Genomic DNA, 6,729 nt, shown 5'->3' with positions numbered 1-6,729 from the left:
GAGCAGTGGCTGACAGAACTCCGAGGACCTACATTTTGGATTTAGACCCTTGAAGTAGCCCTTCTACCTCCTTCTGAGGATCAAGTCATCAAAGCAAAGCAGCAGCACTGATTGCCAATTCTGCTGTCTTTGTGCTGGTGACAATAAATGCCATAAACCAATAAAGACATATTCAGATGCTTTTGATACTATAACAATTGATTTGGCTATTTATTCCTACTTTCCCTGTGATATAAATTACCAGGATTATATTGATTTCTTACTTTCTAATAATTCTTAAAACACTAGGTCAGAATTAATGTATGAAGCAGAAATTGCATAATACAGTGAAACCTGAACTAAGGTCTATACCTCCAGCAGCTAACAATCCATCATAAAGGCCACTTTGACTTATCCCTGGGGTTTCCAATATATCCTCCTTCAATCCTTACAGAACAGCCAATTTTTACAAGGTCCCTACAATGCTTGTTTCAGCTTTCAGTGTAATTCACTTTACTCTTCTGCAAGATACTAATAAAACACTCAATACTACATTCATATAGGCATACGTATAAATATATGCTACCATCTTCTTAAAACAGAATGATTTTTTATGAGAAATAAGGCGATCTTACACATAGTATTTGGAGCAGAAGAAATGTGAATATAGGGAAAAGCTTGAACCTACATCACATTCTATAACTCCAGCAACAGATAAATATCTCAGTAGTTCCAAACCCACTCATCCTGTGATGCCTTTCTCAAATCCTGAGCAGTCATGTCCTTCCGTCCGTGTCCCTTTGCACAGTTACATAAAAATACACACCCAACATTGACAGACATGGGTTAATAAATAATTCATAAATAAGGAATGAAATACTAGGTTTTATTCCCTCAAAAAAAAGCTATTTTTTAAAAAATGTATTTATTGAAAACTAAAATCACCTCAATTACAACACCGCAATGGCTCCAGCATAATGAATTAAATGACAGTCACACATATAGATGCAAACATAATCTGGCTTTCCTAAGCATATTTATTAAGTACAGCATTTGGTGTTTCCATTTAATTTTTTACTATTGTTATATGGTACCACATTACAGACGACTCACACCAGCATGGAAGACATGAAAAAGAAAATAATCTCTATTATTTTGGTCAGAAAAATGCTTTTATTCTAACATAATATGTGTGTGAGAAGTGTGGAGCATTAGGTCTGTGGTTTTAGAGCTTATTTCACACCTCCACTTTGTTGAGGGGTAAAAATAAGGTAGGACTTAAAGGACCTGAAAACTGAGATTTAACCTGTTTTGGAAGTGGCCTAAGTACAAAAAGCCTTTCGACACCAGTTATCACAGTGGCTTTCTATGATAATCGTTAATTCGAAAAGGAAAGGACACTTCAACCCCCCAGTTTTGCATAGAAAAAATAAAACTGAAGCCCCTAGGTATGCAGTATTTACTTACCAAGCTTCCCTATCATTTAACTTTATTAAACTACAGTAAGTCTTTTAAAATACAAGCCATCAAATTCTCTACTCATCCCACAGCCCTAAAAATGAGTTATTCTGCCCTGTTTAGTAAACAGCTCTGGATTGACATCCTTGTGGCAGGTGTAAATTTAACCCCACAGCAAGCAGGCTCTGAGGTTACCTCTTTGGGCTGCTTTGTCTACAGAAGTTTATTGATGTAACCAAATTCTACATATTAAGGCCAGTTCAGTCTGCTTCATAATTGCATTCAGTTAATCAATGATACTGCTGCTTCAGATGTAGAGTGCTATGGAGTGTCCTTTGAGCGAAACAGTCTTCAATACCACGCCCAGCATAGCTAATTACACTGGACAAGTACACTTGCTATAGGGATCTATAGCATGTTACTTGTGTGCAGCAGTTAGAGGTGCTTGGGCTCTTGGACTGTTAAACAGGACCCACATGCTCCAAACAGAAAAGAAATAGGAAGGTATGCCTAGACAGCTGTGCATTTTTAAACCTGCTGTGAAATAAGAAAGTAAGTAAACTGCTTACATTAATAGATTTTGGACGTGTTTGAAAATTAAACTCACTGATAATTATTCTTCACTAATACCACATCATGATCTCAATAATGAAAATAAGTAAACAAATATGACCATTATTCCCAAACTTCTCAATACTGTTACGTAAATCAGTAAACACCTTATAAAGATGCTAAACACTTTATAAAGATGCTTAACAATAATGGAAGAGCCACGCTGATACATATGCTGCTTCTTATCAGCTCTTCAGGTGTGAAGTGCTGGAAACAAAATGTTAATCACACATCCATGCTTAATTTACTGATAAGGATTTAAAGCAAAAATTGTTTGCTACCTTTTGTTTTGTCCTCTGCATATACGTGTAGAGAGAGGAAGCAGTAAGGCTACATGTCTTCAAGGTAAAGAAAACTATTATCTCTCATTTACTTGGGCTAAAAATCAAAATCACTAAGGCTGTTTAAGGGAATTGCTTCTGGTTTGAGTTATAATGTGAAAGGACTCCATGGTAGTAATACCAAGTTGGCTCTTTAGTAAGTGACCTACTGCTGGATAGGCTGCAGTTAAGGCTCGAGCTGCAGGCAGTATGGTCCCCCCGCCTCCTCCTGCCCCTCTCGCCTTCTCCCTTCCTGGGGTTCCTACTCTCTGTTCAGTTACATGGTGGCTGTCGCAGCGGTGAGCCCTCCGACTCCTATCGGCATAAGAACAGCTGATAGAATAAATCAACAGGGTTCCACTGAAGTCTATGAAATGACTTAAATTCAAAACACCTACAGTTTGGCTTTTTATAAACTACTTTCCTCCTAAAAGGCAAGGTGCACAAGATGCTCTTAAGTGAAAGCTAAAATAAACTTCATTAAAAAACGAAGCAGCATCATTAACAAGAAAAAAGTCTTTTTTTTTTCAAAGCAATCTACTTAAAACCTTTCAAACATTTTAAAGTTAACTCAGCTGCTGTAAACCTACAGTTTCCTCCTTCTGTAAGCAGAAAATATGGAAAAACAGATGAGCAATTTATAAAGCAGTTCCTTTTCTCTTGTGGAAAAATACCTCATAACCCTGTAAGCATGGAATACAGATCTGAGGACGGCAACTGCCGCAGCTGACTGGACTGCTGCTCTGGGCAGTGTCCGCAAATTCTCTGTGTGCAGCACTTCTATTCAGACACCGCACAACACTACACAGGCAGTGAACTGTCAGAATCATTTGCTGTGAATGTTTCCAGTCTTCTTAAAAAAATCGCTATCTTAGAGATATCCTCAACATTATTGTTACTTCTGCACATAGATTATATTCCTCAACTGCAGCAAAGCAAGTGCCAGTGGGCAGTTGACCAAACTGCAACATCCTGATTTTTTCCATTGTTGTTTAGAATTGCACAACATATGATTTTGAAATCCTAAGTTTTCCTAAGAAATCTGTAAAAAAATCTGCTTCCCACTTCCTTAAACATAGTGGATGCCAGGTTTGAACTAAGATGGACATTTTCTCAAAAGAAAGAATTCCATTAACATATTTTAACTGCATACAAACAAATGTTGGCAATTTTGGTACTCCATAAGAGCTCTATCAGGGATAAAGGGAAAACACGAGCTAACCAGCCACCACACAAGATTAAATCACATCAGAGGCGCACATGAACGCAGTGAGACTCCCAAACGCTGCCCATGTAAGTTGATCAGTAAAGGTATGCAGGACTGAGAAATGTTAAAGCAATGTCTAGTCCACACTCTGAAAAACAACACAGGTGGTGAGGTCTATACACAAAATGTTGCATGGAAATAGCAGATCTCCCTAAATAATTGTGAGAACATGCCTTCAGGGCACATGTAACTACATAGATAATAAATCTGTGTTCTGTACTTGTAGTTGTTACTTGGTTCTGGAAATGCAAAGCTAATAAGTGTCAATTTTAATATACGAAAACTCTGTTCTTCTACTGTTAGAACATGAAATCTATCAATATTCCTAATGGAAATATGCTAGTCAAAAAATTAACTGCAGCTCTCTCTACCTGAAAAACAATGTAACCATGTCCACAGACTGTGGCACAGTGGGGAGCCGGGGTCTTGACTGCTCCACAACGCGTCAACTCCACTCCCCCTGTGCACCCTCGCACTGAGAGCGCAAAGCGCAGAGACTCTCACCATGCCGCGCAGCACGGAGGCAGGCGGTGTTACGGGTTACCCCTACTCTAACGAGCGAGGAGGAAAAGTCAGTCTGCTCTACAGGACTTCACACGCAAATTTGAGTGACTGCTTATGGATGACTAACAGACAAAAATAAAGAGCCAGCAAAGATTATTTTAACGACAAGACAAGTCGCGGAAGCAAAGTCTAGCCAATTTTAAATTTCTTTCATTATATTTATAGCAAAAATAATCCCAAACATTCATGCTGACTTCCTGTGTGCTATTAAGTGACCATATGCCAAATTATAATAGACTAAACAATTTTTCTGCTTTGTCTAGGCCATAACTTCTGGATGATACATTAAAATAGCAATTGTTCTCAGGAATACACTTGGCAGAAAGCAGTCAAGAGCACAGTGTAGCAGTATAATAATGGATGATCATGCTCCGAAATGTTTTGCAAAAGTATCGAGTAAATATAGCAAACTCCCAGTCCAAATGAGATTTTAGCTGTAATTAGAATTAGCTGAAAAGATGAATGATTTATTTTGCAATAATTTCATCATCAGACAAGGAAATGAATAGTTTTTTAATGACAGAATAAATATTGGATCATATTAGTTCTGGAGTTAAGAGTGCCCGAGATTTGGTCACACGGACGGAGGCGCGGGCACAGCCGGCTGAGCCCTCGGCTGCCCGTGGAGGCAGGGAGGGACCTGCCATGGCCAGGCAGCGCACCCAGCTTCGCAGGGGCCTCCCCTCCCCGTAATCAGGCGTAGCAAAGCTAACAAGAACCTGGGCATTCTCCTGTGTTCTGAGCAGCCTCAGGGCTCATACTCCATGGTTTAACTTAAACGGTTAGCTAAGAGACTTTCTTCCTTGAATACTGTAATCAGGGTCATGAAAAATGAGCAGTTCACGTGGAAAGAAGGTAGGAAAAAGATTTCCAGATCAAATAATCAGTCGAGTCCCACTGAGCCCATACTGGTTAATCTTTAGGGAATATCACAAATTTAACTACTTTGGAAGTTTTTAATAAAATACAGGAATTGAGGGATGTAGAATAGTCCTGTGCACAACTGTTTCATCACTCATGTGCATTGATGAATGTATGCATAGTAGTGTGAAGGCAGGAGTTCAGTCTGGCATGTATTTTTATTCTCTTGCAGACTGCTGTATTCAAATACCTGATGTCTAAGTATTTTCAAGAGATGTACATAAATTAATATGAAAATATTTTTGAAGGATACTAGTTCTTGCTGCAGAAAGCTATTCAGCCCTAACCAGTAAGTTTCACACATCTTGATATCCTGAAATTTGGTTTTAATGTAATTTTTTCCTGTTTAACAAAACTTGACTCATTTCAAGAAAATGGTACATAAAGGTAAACAACTAGCCTGGTCCCTTTTGTTTATGAAACAAGATAAAATACTGAGAATCAGTACCTTCCACATTTAACTTAATTATCTCAATTACTTTTTGATTTTAAACTGTTCTGCATTATCAGACCAATCTTTGAATAGTTTTTAGCTTAGACTCACTGCACTGGTAGAAAAGAAGGCATTTCACTTATTGACATGAAATAATGTTATGCAATGTATCAAGATCTGCTATACAGCATATCTAGTTTGCATGATGCATACAGCAAAGCCAGTTCTTAAAATAAATCCTTTAGTCCTGAAAAATGCCAAACTTTCAGTGAGATTCTAGGTCACTAAATCTGGACAAGACTAGAATTCGGATTATTGATTTTTTCCACTGGAACTAGAGTATGCCTGATTTTTCCTTGATAGAAAACTTATATGATATGCAGAATTGAGAAAGGTGCAACACCGGTGTATCATCATTTGCAAGGTCTACTTTAAATGGAACGAGCTGAACTGGAGGATGAGACGGTATCAGCTTTTTTATTTCCAGCTGCACACCAGCAGATAAGGGCTTTATGCATGTCCTTCCAGTCAAGAAATCATCCCATTAGGAATTGGATTTTTGCTTCCTCAGATGAACCCCTTCTCCCAAGGCAGCACTGGGACACAGAGCTTCATTCATACACCACCACTTAGAGAGTTCCCTCTCTAAGTGCCAGGACCATGGCCCTTACTCATCACATACAAAACTGGAAAATTAAAAAATAAAGGACTCCATACCCAGCAAGTTGACATAATGAATATGACTAACCCCCTGAGACTAGTCATATATATATGTATCTACTGGGAATCAAGCATTAAAGGCCAATATGCAGTAGTATAATGTAAAACATTCTGTTTAAATGACAAGAGCTCTGATCTCTGATACAGGAAAAGATTTTCATGCTGTATACGTAACTGGTAAATGTCATTTTTCCCAATGTGTAATTCTAAAACAGACCGCCAGCAACTAACTCCCTGTGAGCCCTTCTGAAACACTGAATCCCTCTTCTTGTTGAAGCATATTTCAGGTCTCACTGGAGTGAACAGCAAATAACCCTCATCTGAATGCAAATTAATATAGTCTTTTGTGTCATTCACAAAGCATAATTAGTCTTACGAGACAAAAGTATTTAGTCCAGAAAAGGAAATTTTTCATGTTTAAAGATACTCAGGAAAAAAATTCTCTGGGTTATTCC

The sequence above is a fragment of the Gavia stellata genome, chromosome 15, assembly GCF_030936135.1.
Source record: "Gavia stellata isolate bGavSte3 chromosome 15, bGavSte3.hap2, whole genome shotgun sequence".
NCBI lineage: Eukaryota > Metazoa > Chordata > Aves > Gaviiformes > Gaviidae > Gavia > Gavia stellata.
This window is presented reverse-complemented; position numbering follows the sequence as displayed.